This window comes from Lissotriton vulgaris, chromosome 7, assembly GCF_964263255.1.
Source record: "Lissotriton vulgaris chromosome 7, aLisVul1.2, whole genome shotgun sequence".
NCBI classification, from domain to species: Eukaryota; Metazoa; Chordata; class Amphibia; order Caudata; family Salamandridae; genus Lissotriton; species Lissotriton vulgaris.
Window position 1 is genome coordinate 676,319,630 of NC_141695.1, and position 15,212 is coordinate 676,334,841.

Below are 15,212 nucleotides of genomic sequence, written 5' to 3' on the forward strand. Positions count from 1 at the left end.
GAAATGTTACTCTAGTGGGCTTGTGCATGCTAGATAGAGTGGAGGACGCCTCATGTAGGTCGCTTGCTCAGGAAGACGAATGAGAATATATTTAGGGGGTAATTTTTTTAATGAGTTTGAGCACCTGTTAATATAACTTCTCTGCCCAAAACTGACAAATACTTGCTGCTGATATCAGAATGGGCCCACATGATAAACAGGCATGTACCCTTCCCTGAGTTCCCTCCAAGTAAGCCGTGGGCCAGAGCCCATGCCCTGGGTGCCTCACATAAATCAATGGTGGCAGCAAATCGTGTTTAAAAAAATATATATATTTATATATACCTGCATGCATTAACACCATATAGCAGTATGTCACAATAACACCTATTTTCAACAACGGTACATATCAAAAAGCAATTCGAAAGAGAAAAAAGAGAATAAAAGTTAGGATAAAAGTATGAACATAAATAAAAAAGAAGAGGGTAGTGGGTGAGTGTGAGGGGAGGGGTAAGACTCTTCCATGGTATCTCGTGGCTGGGAGGTCCAAGACGGTAAAACTAAATGAACCCTATGAATCTCCGTTAACAGTCGCACGTGATCCCTGTGGCTGCTAGAGGTGAACTCCATCTGCATGAGGTGAGCTGGGGCCGGCCTGGCGGGTGTCCAGATGAGCTTGCGAGCATGGTAAAGAGGACAGGAAGGAGAAGGGAGGGAAGGATGACTATTTCTAGAGGAGAGTCTCTCCAAGAGCTAGTGGCAGTCCGGCCAGCTTGCTCTTATGGGCATGTGTCCCTGGCAGGCGTATCTGCATAGGCAAACAGATGGGGTGAAGTAGGTTGGAGCAGTGTAGGGTGACACTAGCCCATGTTATGGGTACTTGCAGTGTTGGGGGTGTTATGGCGCAGGTACCAAACGAGAGGGCTAATCGGTTAAGTTGTGCTATATGGGAACAGTGCCGAGACTTGCAGATAGATTTCCACCTTATCATGTAGAGTCTAGATAAATTTCTCAAAAGAGGCTGTCATAAACATCTCAACCATCCACTTTTTGTGGGTTTACGTGGTAATCGGCCGTTGCGAAATAATCGCCAGTGGCGTAAGATACATAGTTTAGCTTTACTCCGTGCCATGGATGGGTAAGCAACAGCGTACGTGGTTGCTCAAGTGGCCGCTCAAGTCTTAGGCATCAGTGGTGTCAAGGAGCATAACCATGGGGAGTAGCGTAGGCTCAGGTATGAAGAGGGAGCAATGCAAGGTGGAGTTCACGCCATCCCACAGGGCCCGAAGGTCAGGGCAGCTATGATGCACAGAAACAATGTTGCACTGCAGTCTTCTGCAGCACCAACAGTTCAAGTGAGGAAGGAGACAAGATTTTTTCAGTTTGGCAGGATTCCATTACCCGTCTTGGAGTGTCTTTTAGAGACAGAATTTCATTCTCAACTCTCTATCCCCTCTATCTAGGTTCTCTAAAATCTCCACCCATTCTTCCTCCATGTAATCTACTTGCTACCGAGTACAGAGTCTCAGTAGCTGGGGTGGGAGTACAGGCGGCTTACCAGTGAGTTATAAAATCCAGACATTACCCCCCTGGAGAAGGCTGCACGTCCCATGGAGGGGTTCCCAGCCACTGGAGGGGACAGTGGCTGAGTTGAAGGTATTTCCAGTGTTGTCTTCCTGGGAGGTTAAATTCTTCCCTAGCTACTCGAAGGATTTGAGAGCGACTTGGGAGATTGCATTATCTAGAGTCAGGATGCCTGCAGTTCGCCACGGCTCCCAGTGGAGTATTGCCTCCTATACGGATACTTAAGTTGTGCCAGAGGGGTGGCATTTCATGTATTTTGGCATCCTAATAGCAAAATACTCTGCTGTAGATTTCTTGATCAGTTTGTGATAGGATTTGATAACTGATCTGTGTAGAGTTGTTTTGCGTATGATCATATGCTTTCCTCATTGAGCGTTCTAGGGCCTTACAGTTCTTTTTGGCCGAGATAAGGGCCTTGTTGAACCAGGGGGCAGTGAGTCTCTTCTTCATAGAGAGCTGTCTGAATGAGATAAAGACACCGGGTCAAGAAGGTGACCAGCAGAACGTGTGGATCCTACAACAATTTGGGTTAGCTGCATGGCAGCCTAGTCTTCAATAAAATGTGTTACATTGCTGTTCAGAGTGACCTCCAGATGAAGATTTAGGTCGCCATGGATGTTGATATTTGCTAATTTGATGGCCAGAGGTGCAATGGTGCAATAAAATTAGTCTGTGCCTCCCTGATGACTACGGAAGGGCCAGAGGACGGTAAATTAGATGTCCTGACAAGGTAAAGTTCTTATTCTAGGAAATTTTAAAGAGAGCGCTTTCGCAGTTTGAGATTGTGCATTGAGACAGACTACCGATGTATGTGTCTTTATAAATCCTGGCAATGCCACCTCCTCTGCCACTAGTTCTTCATGTAATAGCCAGAGGGGAGTGAAAAGTCAGGTTTGGCATCTAAGGACTGGCCCAGCCAAGGAACAGCAGTTAATACTGCAGAGATTATATTCCATGGGAATAGAAGGGTCTTAGAGGTATGAAAGGTATGGGATTGGGGCCTGCTAGATCCAGGTGGGCAGGCCCTGAAGCCACAGGTCCTGTAGCTTAACACTGGCTCCTCCGGGGCCCACACAATGGGGTCCCTGAGGGCACAAAGTTCAGAAAAATAGTAGATTAACCTACGGGAGCTTAAAGGAGCAGGGTGCCTGGCCCCTGGCCCCATCCAGGTGCGCCCAGGCACAGAAGGGCTTGCCTTTGGCACACCTTTGGCGCATCCTTACCGCATCCTTCATTAACTGCCCACGGGGCTCTATCAGGCTCCTCCCGGCACATCACCGAATGGTTCTGTCCCTAGGCCAACCAGTAAGAGCCAAGTTACAAAGAAAAATCAATGGGGAGCGACAAAGCACAATATAAAACGGCAATAGTAAAGTGCAAAGTACACTTTGGTGTAGTCTTCGTTCTAATACTCAATAAGCTTCTTTATATATGCCTGTAGTTTTGAATACACCACCACATTTGGGCATATTTTTAAAACTCATTGGGCCTGCGGTACTTTTCTTGCCCAGCTACATAAAAACACTGAGGTGAGGTCTGACCAGTGCTTTGCACAGCACTCGGAGGTTACGTGTCAAACAAGGAGGTGCACTGAGGTCCTGAACATCATGCCTCGAGTATCAAGCTGCCCAGCAGCAGGACGGTCTTTTGAAGAAGTTATTTTATGTGTTGGGTAACGAGGATGGGTAAGACATTGGAAGTACGCCACTGTTCATTGGACAAGGTGATGTGATGCTGAACAGCTGCCATGATGGCTGCCGCCTCTTGGACGCAAGTGTCTGGTGTGTACCTCTAGAGCTGAGGTTCATGCTGGTGATATTACAGCGTCACTGATTGGGGCCACGAAAAATGGAGTGACCAAGGCGGCGGTGAGAAGGCAATGTTAGTATGTCGCTGATTCGGACCAGGGTGCAGTGTGCTTCCTTTGGCCTCAGCCTCACTGAAGCTGATGATGTGGCATTAGCTAAGCAGTCCGAGGCTCTACGTGAGCGTGGATCTTAAGCTTGCCATACGTTGATCTGCACCTCATTGATGTGACAGGAGCCCAGTGGCAACAAGCAGGGTGTAAATATTGCTTTTTGTGCCTGATCTCCACTCATAGGGTGAACTGGACTCTGTGATTTCAGTTCCCAGCTGCACAGGTACTTGCAGGGCAGGAATGCCTCTAGCTTTTATTATTTTAAGTGGTCTTTCCTGCTATTTTGTTAGTTTGATTCATTTGTCTCACTTTCTTTTCATGTTTAAGCGTTTTGGTTGCTAAGGTAACCGCTCTTCCTGTGAGAGAAATTGATCAGGAGAGTCGCTCTTGAGACCATAAAGTGTATCGTTTTTATGTCTCCTATTATTGCACAAAACTAATAACAGCCGGTTACATTGCATAAACTAACCCTGGGCGTAGTTCGCGGAGCCGCACTCCGTGGAGCTACGCGAAGACGCACTTGCACTCCGCGACCTACGCGTAGCTCCGCAGACATGCGTAGTTGCTTGCTAGACCCGTTCGCGCGCCGTTTTTCGTCTTCGGGAGCGCGGTGCGCGTGTTCGGGGCGCTGCCTGCATGCTCGGGATGGCTAGCACGCTAGTTACCCAAGAGGTTTGTCCCGCCCGCTTGCGTTCCCTTATTTCCTGTTCCGGGTCACAAGTAACGTGTTCGGGTTGTGCAAGACATGTTCGGGAACTCTATCTTACCAACAAGCATCCTCGCGCATCCAAATGACGTTATCGCGTTCGCACAGTCGCACGGGATTGTGCGGGATGGTTTACAAACAAGGTGGCACACGCGACCGGGAAAAAGCGAACGCAGAACCAAGGTAAGCCATGGGCGCCCGCGATAATGTTATTCAGCGCGCGTGAACTACGACACGCACCGGATCGCGGAGTAATCGACAGCTACGCGTTCTCCGCGGAACGCGGAGTTGCCGAAACTCCGCAAACTCCGCGAACGGAGCGTAGTTCTTCGCCCAGGGTTAGCATAAACACGTTTGCTGACGAATGAATTTTAAATTGCCCAAAAATGAATAAGTTCACCAGGTATACAATCATACAGATTTCCCAGTGCTAGATAGTTGAGAAGACATAGACAGGTCAGATTGAGTTTAGAATTTAACCCTCACCGCTGATCTCTAATGCCAACTGTACCCAAAACGAGCTCGCCTCCCTTTCCCTGCCGTACTAAGAGCATTGAAACAGAAGAAGTGCCAGCAAGCGCTACAACATCCTAAAACAAATAGTTTTTTGACTCGGGAGAGATTACGTGTAGCACCCAATCGAGACACAAGTAAGAGAGATGCATGACATAATTTATTGTAGCTCTCAAAATTAGACTGTCTCTTAAATTGGGGTACGTTTCCTACATAAAATGTTACCTCCGCAATGGTCGCTTACTGCGAACGATTTCTGCGAATTAATCGCACATACATAGAAAGCACCCATAATCCTGTCCTGAACCAGGCTTTATTTATGTTGTCCTGACAGTGATGAGTCACTGGAAGAAACGGACTGAATGCACCTGCGTGCTAATCTCTGCACACAGCGTCAAACAGAGCAGCACGTGACGGACGCCGGGCTCGTAGCACCGCGACTGTTGGCAGGGATTTGTGGAGGGTCAACAAGACGCTGCAAACAAGAGCGGCACCTTTCAGCGATAAGCCGCCGCTCCAGCAGGCCGGACTCGGTGGTGAGCGAGCAGGGCACGGGGCACCAGGTTTCTGTGGCTTCAGCACCACGTCCCAGGGCTGTGAAGACGGTGAGTCCGTCACACTCCACGCAAGAACCGCAAACACAAGCAGAAGGCACCAGAGGCCACGTTGTCACCCCTTTCGCTTGTGAGAGTGGTGTCTTTTCATGTGGATGCTATCTTGGCTCAGACCACATATGCTGTAGTGGTATTTGTGTCCCGGCTTGATCACCGCAAAAAAACATACAGTGGAAATTTGAAATGCTCAGAGAAGGATCAATTGTCACATTTAAGGGTGTTACAGTGTGGAGAAGAGTTACTAAAAGAAGGATAAGAGGCGCGACCGCTGGAATATTTAAACTTTCTTGACGCATTGATGCAGGAAATACCTGACGTATTACAGATAATAATACCTATCTACAAAAGAATCTTTTTTCTGTTTTGCTTTTGTACAGAACATACGATGTTTGTACTGAGCTCTGTATGATGCTTGCCCGGAGCTCACTTCCAGTGAGGTGGCAGCGGGTTATTGGAGAGCCGCCAGGGGAACTGTGTTAGGAGTGGACTGGGCTGGCTATTGAAGTGGGGGTGGGGTAGGGCACGATTGAAGCAGTGCCACACGAGTGTGGGACTGGGTAAATTCCCAAAATCACAGAATGGTATAGTTTGAGTGATGTGTGGGAGATGGGACAGTGGATGGAGCAAGCTTGTGTGAAGCGTATGACGTCGGGATTATTTCCAGCGGGCATAAGGAAGCATACAACCCATCCCTGGCCGAGCACTATAAGAGTTCTTGTAGTTTAAACAATTATTTTCAAACGCTTTTCATGAAGGTGAAGAGAGAACATCTTCCCACGTCATTAATATTCTGGATAGCACAGGTAGATGAGAGCAAAACACACCGGTCATTTTTGCACATAATACTTCACCTTGCCCCGCTTTTATTACTTACATGCAACTTAGTTGCAAAAAAGTCTTCCGGGGGGCAGTGATTGGTTAATGTGACGTCTGTAGGCGTGAGATCCATGCTGGGACTGAAACAGATAATCCTCACAAATCACTTTTACTGTGAAACAGCTATTAATTCGTGAGTGGGCGGACACTATTCTGTACAATCAAATGACGGGCGTAGCTGCTATTGCCATGAGTGTCTGGCAGCAAGCCACGTCACTTCCTGTGACGTCAGAGTGAATATGGGTCAGACATATCAATCATTTACCTGCCAGGGGTGTTGCTGTGAACTGATTTGCGCCCACTGTTATAAGCTTTTGTACCAATCCTTTTTTACATGTTTACCAAAAATGTAAGAGATAAACTCTGTGACCTTTCTTTGAAGCTTTTCTATTGCACATTACAGTGGGTGTTTTCTCATTATGTTGGCTCACCATAACATGGCATAAAAACTGTTTAAAAGTTTGTCAGCAAGGAAGAGTTTTGTTTCTTCGTATTTGCAAGCTTGAGTCATACGTTTAATAATGAAATCTCTCGGTTTTAATATCAAAATGAAAATAGAGAGCATGATTTATCGGAGGCATCTATCCCATCTGCATCGCACAACAGATAAACCCTAAATCTCTTTCCAGACGTTCAGGATGGATAGGGCAATGTTACAAGCAGTGAAAAATGTTGTTTTCTCATCAGGGACGCATAGCGCTTTCAAACGCATAAATAAAGAGGATAGCAGTTCATACTTAAAGGAAGAGGGAAGAAAACAAGAGGGAATATCCGTGTACCAATCTGCAAACTATGACGTATCCCGCTGCGAATAATATATCGAAGAAACAAATCCATAGTTATGAGATTTTCTCTACATATAATTGCTGGATTTGATAGTTAGGCTAAAAGAAGCTGTTTCACATCTCAATTCATCGTACTTTTTGTTTATTTTCTGACAGATAAAACAGTATTATTAGCAGCGAAACAGGAAGTAGCAGCTCTGCCACAGGGCTGCCATATTTTTAAGGTTCAGAGAAAAATTCCCTCCTCCAGCATCACGTGACTTTGCCCTCTCATTAAACGCTGATGAATACAAGACTATTTACCTCTCTCCATGACGCAGCCTTTAGCGTAACCCCAGGTTTGCTTGATCTCCCCCAGACTGCCATCCATTGTCTGCAACTGTTAATTAATGGCATTTATAGATTTAAGTTAAAAAACAATGCGTTATATTTTAGCCTTTGAAAATAATGGAAGGCCCTGCCTTTTGTAGGTAGTTTAAAACCATCCACAGTAATAGAACATTTTAGGAAGTCTGCTTATTACAAAGACAGTTTAGGTCACACGCCAGATCTTGGCTTAGCAGTTGATGAAGATTTCACAGCGCTGTGAAGAGGATGAAGACACCAAGGCTCATGGAAGTAGCTAGGCTTGGCAGTTAGCAACGGCGCAATGACTTAATGAGGTAGCCAGGCCCCACAATTGGCAGTTGGTGATGGCGCAAGGACTCGATGAGGTAGCCAGCCCCACGCTTGGCAGTTGGTAATGGCATTGTGAATCAGTGAGGTAGTCCGGCCCCACGCTTGGCAGTTGGTAAACGCGCTGTGAATCAATGAGGTAGCTAGACTCATTGCTTGGCAGTTGGTGATGGCACAATGATTCAATGAGGTAGCCAAGCTCCTTGCTTGGCAGTTGGTGATGGCACAATGATTCAGTGAGGTAGCCAGGCTCGTAGCTTGGCAGTTGGTGATGGCACAATGACTCAGTGAGGTAGCCAGGCTCGTAGCTTGGCAGTTGGTGATGGCACAATGGCTCAGTGAGGTAGCCAGGCTCCTCGCTTGGCAGCTGGTGATGGCCCAATGATTCAATGAGCTAGCCAGGCCCCACGTTTGGCAGTTGGTGAGGTAGCTAGGCTCGTTGCTTGGAATTTGGTGATGGCACAAGGACTCAGTGAGGTAGCCAGGCTCCTCGCTTTGCTGTTAGTAATGGCATTGTGAATCAATGAGGTAGCCAGGCCCACACTTGGCAGTTGGGAATGACATTGTGAATCAATAAGGTAGTCAGGCCCCACGCTTGGCAGTTGGTAAATGCATTGTGAATCAATGAGGTAGCCAGACTCATTACTTGGCAGTTGGTGATGGCACAATGACTCAGTGCGGTAGCCAGGTTCGTTGTTTGACATTTGGTGATGGCACAATTATTCAATGAGGTAGCCAGGCCCCTCGCTTGACAGTTGGTGATGGCACAATGACTCAGTGAGGTAGCCAGGCTCGTTACTTGGAAGTTGGTGATGGCACAATGACACAGTGAGGTAGCCAGGCTCCTCGCTTGGCAGTTAATGATGGCACAACTATTCAATGAGGTAGCCAGGCCCCACGTTTGGCAGTTGGTGATAGCACAATGATTCAATGAGGTAGCCAGGCCCCACGTTTGGCAGTTGGTGATAACACAATGATTCAATGAGGTAGCCAGGCCCCACGTTTGGCAGTTGGTGATGGCATTGTGAATCAATGAGTTAGCCAGGCCCTACGCCTGGCAGTTGGTGATGGCATTGTGACTCAATGAGGTGGCAGTTGGTGATGCCTTTACTAATCAATGAGGTTGCCTAGCCTCTGGCTCAGAAATTGGTGTTGGCACGGTGACCCATGAAGTGACCTTGTCCCTGGCTTGTGTGTGGTACCAGAATATCATCCAACATAAATATTGCCCTAAATCCTGTATATCATTTACAAAAATAACACCCGATCACAGTTCATGTTAGAAAATCTACACCCAGTGGTACAATATTTTGTAAATGGCGCAATATTATGTCAAACAATTATGTATGGAATATTCTGACTTTCCACTCGGGCTTGATGGTGACCCCAGACTCGCTGACTCACTCAAAAGCTCAGACTCCTAGTAAGGTGATGAAGATGCCCTGGCTCAGTGAGGTGGACCAGCCCCCTGCTCGGCAGTTGATGATGGCACTGTGATTCCATGAGGTGGCTGTGCCTGTGGTTTGACACTTCTGATGTCACAGTGACTCATGAGGTGGGTGGCACCCCGGCATGTCAGTTTATGATGGCCATTTGATACCAGCAGGTTGACTCGGCCCCAAAGCTTGGCAGTTGGTGATGGTATTGTGACACAGAGTAGACCAGGCCCCTAGCTCGGCAGTCCATGATTGAAGCATTGTGTCTCACTGAGGTGGCCAGAACCATAGCTGAATAGGCCTTGAAGATACTGAGGCTCAACTCAGTCTGAAGGCCAGGTCCGGGCTGCGTATGCGATGAAGACAATGCTAATCTCACTCATTAGTTTTGAATCATAGTGTTTGGTTGTCTCAAAGACTCTGACCTGGGATTTATCATGGATTCTTGTTAAACAAGTAGGTGTTGGCCAACACCCCCAGAAGTTATCCTTTTTGAATGGTGGGCATTGGATTATCTAAAGATGTCAGGGCGATATGGCCTTCTCTCCTTAACTACTAGGATTAGGAGTACACTTTGTATTTTGGCAAAAGTGGCACTGCAAATCAAAACTGTTTTGTGTTTGTATAGTGCATTTAGCAGTGTTATAGGGGCTTATAAACAAAAAGATTAGCTCGCCATCCACCATTGGTAATGAGTAAAACCACATATTTTCATGTGATTTAAAGTTCAAAGAAGCCCAGCACTAATGAAAGGCCAATAGTCCACTAACAAGAATGTCTGATCACTTAGGGCAACGTGTGCTGTCAAAACTTCCCAGCACCTTTCTCAGATCTGCAAGGCCCATACTTGATTTACGTCTGATTCACTGATGAATTCATCTAAACTGAGTGTTCCTTCATCCTTCACCTGCCCAACAGCATTTCTCTCCATAAAAGAATGGGCCATGCGCAATGCTGCGACACTGTGATGGCTCCGGCCCTTCGGCAGCTGCTTGGTGGGATATAGCGCAGAGAAGAAGATTGCGTTGGGATGCTATGTGACACGAGTTAGGGAAAAAACTTGATCAAGTGGCCTTTTGTCTTTCAGAAAAAGGAACTCGATATTTTCACTTCATGCCTCTGACACGGAAATTAAGCTTTTTTTTCTTTACTTCCCTTCTTATGCAACCCCAATGAGTCAGCATAAGGTAACAGGCTAGCATTAAATGTTTCACAAATTATCTGATTAAATGACGAAGCATGTACAAGTAAATCAGCGATTGAAGTGCATTAAAAAAAAGTATGGTAACTGAGACCTGAGCGGAGTGGGGTGCGGTGAGGCCAATGAGTGTGGTGGCGGGGTTAAAGGTGAGGCTAAAAAGAACAGCATATTCTGTAACTATTTAATTGGTCTTTCACGTTCAGATAACTATATATAAAATAACTCTCACCTTAAATGAGGAATAAATGCAAGTTCAATTAATCAGTGGGTAATTGACTATATTAAGTTATGATACCTCTATTGGTTAATGCGATCACAGCAAATGTCTGTGTACGCAACCACAGAGCCACAGAATCGAATCCTGGTTGATGCAATGAGGAATGGTGACTTGTGTTTTCAGTACTACTAGGTACAAGCCTGTGACAGAAAGCACTGAGCATATGTAGGTCATAATTTTAAACTCACATTGCACATAATATAAGATAGGCTTCCACGAAATGTGCAAAAGATTTAGGTTTATGACTAAAAAAGTGTTTCCAAACTATATATTTTAGTAGTTTGCAGACTGTACCTTGTGAAAACCTTTTTTTATGGGTTCATTACTCGGATAGTGACATCCTAACAATGCCTCTCTAAAAGAACACACCTTTGTCTTCAGGAAGCTCCAACTGACATCATCAAGTACCAGCTTCTAAGCAGCCTTTACGTTTGCAGATTAACCAAGTTGCACACATTCACATTTCTGTAAGGCAGCAGGCACTCTGGCAAAAGGCTGGTTTCTTGTTCAGCTGTCTGCCCCTCCCTCGGCCTCACAGCACAGGAGATTCCCTCCACTTCAGCTGAGGCATCTCAGCTGTCAGAATTAACCAACTGGGACTGAGAGTTTTTGTTGAATCAAAAAAAGATGTGCAGGTCGTGCCCAACAGATTTTGCACACTCACCTCTGGGGTACATTAATGCGACTTAATCTCCTGCCCAAAGATCAGCAACGACTCCTCTTCTTCCACAAACAAGTCATAGAAGCAGAGTCTGGAGAGGTGAAGCAGTTCATCGAGATAATTACACAAATCATCCAGAAAAGAAATACAGTAAAATAAGTTTGTCTGAGGTGCTCCAAGTTTTAGCAGTGTTGTAGATTGAAACACGCGAGGGTCTGGATTCGTCCACCTGCGTGGTGCTCTGCGATCCTTCCTGCTGCTCCGCGCTCCTTCCTGCTGCTCCGCGCTCCTTCCTGCTGCTCCGCGATCCTTCCTGCTGCTCCAGGCCATGTTCTTTTAGAACGTTGGCTGTTTTGGGGTGATGTCCCCTCCATATCTTCCTCCGCACATGTTTGGTAGTTGGTGTCGGACCTGGAGTTAGAAGGCCCTTGTTTGTGTTGTGTGTCAGCAGTGCACACTGATCTCGTGGGACCAAACGTTGTTGTGACGTCACATCCGAGTGGCATCAAATCAATGAAGGATCACTTTCTCCTCGACTAACTTTCTGCATTGGGGCTGAATCAGTAGTCCACATTCCTGCTTCGGTGGCCTTCATGTACCTGCCCCTGGGACGGTGCCTGCATAAAATCTCACGAGTCGCCTCTTAAGGACAGGCGGGAAGAGGCATGATCCTCAGCTCTTCTGAAATAGATGGTGCGTCTCATTTACTCTGCACATCCCAGTAATATTAAAAACTAGTCTTTAGCCGGGGGTTAATCTGTTTTTTCCCAATATGGCGTCTCTGACTAGACATCTTTCTATTAAAAAATAGCAAGGTAGAACAGATTGGCTCTTTTCGATTTAAGGCCTGTTTTAAGAAGAGTTGCAAAACTTTGGCACTCTCACTGTCGAATGTTGGTTTGAAATAAAGGCGATTTCAGCCTGTGGTTTACACGTGAGTTTGCATGAAAGGGTGAAACAAACCATTTCCATGACAAACCAGGGATGGATCTTTCCACCTATTTTTACATTTACATGTGAACAGTGTGTATGCCTTATGGGTGACAAAAGTCCTTCCACTTGCTCATAAAGTCAAGTTGCTTAAACGATATGGGTAACAGTGTCATCTCTTTATTGCCAACAACTGAAAGATGACCAGGAACCCGGCATGCAGCATTTTTAGTAACTATCGATCCAAGAATAAGTGTTTTGTTGAAATCCGTAATTTGAACAGCAAATGCTCGATTATCTGGCAAATTATGTGGCAAATCCATTATTAGTCTTGAAATGCAGCAACCCAGAATTGCCTAATTGCAATCGCCCTGACTTGTAGGCTAGTCACTGGAGGGCTGGCTTCCACAACAGAGAGCATTGCACTGGACAATCTCCGCAGTTCAAATCAGGCATGTCGAGTTTTTCATTGTATATTTAAATACTATAACGTGTTAGCAGAGTAAATGATGCCCTTCCAGTGCTCCATGATGCTAGGTCATGGGAGGAACAACTAAAGGTGTACAGACACTCTTATGGAGATCCCTGCTCTCTCATTCTCACAAGTCTCCTCACTAGTTGTCACCACTCGGCTCTCTTACTCACCTTAATGTATCTCTCATTACCCCTGATTTGCTCTTTTGCCACCCTGCTCTCTTGATGTAATTCTCTTTACTTTCTGTTCTATGCTCAGTCCTATATTTCTGTTTGGATTCAGTGTATTTCTTTCACTGCATTCTATTATCGCCCAGTTTGATTTCAGCCTATGTCACCATTTCAATCCCTTCTGTGTCTGCATTGTTAATCATTCATAAACTATCCTTTCTGTATCTATCCTTTTTTTGTCGTTCTTTAACGGATGCTATATTTTTGGTTCCAATGAACTGCTCGAGTGTTGTTACAAAATGATTTGGTAACTTGAATCGAGCACGATTTAAATAGGTCAGATGCCTCTAGCTCAGCCTGCATTACTTGATTGGAGCTGCTGTGCCGTCCTGAGCATGCCTGAGTTGTGGCAGACACCAGGCCTGAGAACAGAGGGCAAAGATCGATGCATTGTGCATGTAGCACTTGGAAGGCACCTCGTACATTAAAGAAGCTTCTGTGTGCTGTGTTGAAGGTCCATGCACACCTGTGTCAGAACCTTGTCAAGTCTGCCCCAAAGCAGTCAGCTGCCAGCCTCCAGCTCTCGAGAGACTTCTAGGCACTGGACTGCCTCAGGCAACAAGGAAGTCGATGTCTATTAGACTGGTTGCTCTAGTTAAAGCAGCACTTACCCGTCTGGGCTACAAAAAGGAAGTGCACCGCTGAAGAGCTGTTTTTACAAAATTTCTACAAGTGAAAATTCGTATCTATGCCTCAGCTGAGATAGCTGGGACTTCATTTCTACAGCGAGACATGACCACCTACTCTTTCGCCCACAACAGGATTGGCAAATCCAGGCTCCACTCTCTTGAGTCCTGCTGCTTTGAAACAAACTTCAAGCACTATTCATTGAGGTGCAAGAGAAGATACAAACCTTGGACATAGTAATTACATATTTTGCATTGTTTCACTTCCTTGTGGTACTCTGTTTGGGGCACAACCAGGCAGGAATCTGTACATCGCCAGTACTCCCTCTCTTGCCCCAGGCCAGCTCAGAGGCCAAAGGCCCGCACTGCTCGTCGTTTAGTGACTATTATCACTCTTTCTTGTCGGGCCATAAAAGTGTTTGCAGAACTGCTGTTTAAAGTGTGTGAGGCTTAGTCACTGCTCGTTGACTTGCCCTTCAAGGTCGACGAGCAGAAGCTGCACTTTCCCTATGCACCAAAACCAGCCCCCCTATACTAAGATGAGTCCCCACCCTTCCAGCACCCAGGGAAATACTCGGTTTCATGGTATGGCCAATCCAGACATGATCTTAGGCCAGTACTCACCCCAGCATAATGCCTGTGCTAAACAATCCTGTTTCCTCTCTATGCTACTGTCTGAGAAAGGCCGGGTCGCTTTTACTGTGCCTGAAGGCGCAGCCCTGACCCTGTCGGCGTGCACACTTATCCTGACGCCCAGCTCATGAGCATACCGTCGGCTAGAGCCGGGAGTAGTGTAGTCCCGATACAGACTTTGGTGCTCCCTGACTGGAGACATCACTTCTGTTAAATCAGTTAGGTTCAGTAGCAGGTGATAAACATTCTCGTAATAATGTCAGACAAAGGCATACATTTACATCTAAAGGTGGGGAAACGGGGTCTCTTACACATAGAAATCTACACATCCTTTCATAGAACTTTAGACAGACATTCATACACTCTACGTGAGTACATTCTTTAATGGATATGCCCCAATAGGGAACAAGCAATAAGAAACATTTGACTACGTAATACAGAGTTTCTCTCAAGGTTGTACTACATTGGTTCAGCGGGCTTTCTCATAGTTTATTCGACAGTTCAATTCATACTGTGTAAAGCAGACTATTCTAGGGCAGTTGAAATGTCCTTGGTCACATACAGTGGGAGAAAAGTCTCTGGCAACATTCTCAGTCCATTCGTAAGGGTCTCACAAATGTGATAGTTGTGACATCGGTGCAAGATGTAGTACAGTCTAAACACAACCTGGGTTAGCGTAAGCCCAATTTATAATGCAGGGAAAACAGCTCTCCCACCCTTTTCATTTTATTTTCCGCTTTGGTTGAACTTCTGTAAGGGATACAAAGATAAACTTGTGGGTCCAGGACAAGCTGCAGAGATGTGGGATGGGACATCTATAGACTTGCGTTAAAAGTTCCACTTTGATGCCCCCAAAGAGCTTGAGTATCTCAATCATCACTCACACGGCGTGATGCACAAAGCCATGTGTGGGATTAGCTTTATAGTAGATACACAAATGGCTGGGCCTATGGTTTTAGATTGGTAAAAAGATGTACTCACAATAACTACTTTGTGCATGTAAACCAGGAGCGGTCCGTGCAGGTAAGCGCAGTGAGGCTGGGTAGTTTTTTAAATGACATTTTCCCTTATCTGTCGAATCCCCCATTCGACA

At 46.0% G+C, this 15,212-nt stretch overlaps 1 protein-coding gene across 1 annotated transcript in view; it reads left to right on the top strand.

The window, feature by feature from the left end:
- RAB11FIP4 (RAB11 family interacting protein 4) overlaps positions 1-15,212 on the top strand; it is a 1,047,208-nt gene that overhangs the window by 891,660 nt on the left and 140,336 nt on the right. The window lies entirely within an intron of this gene.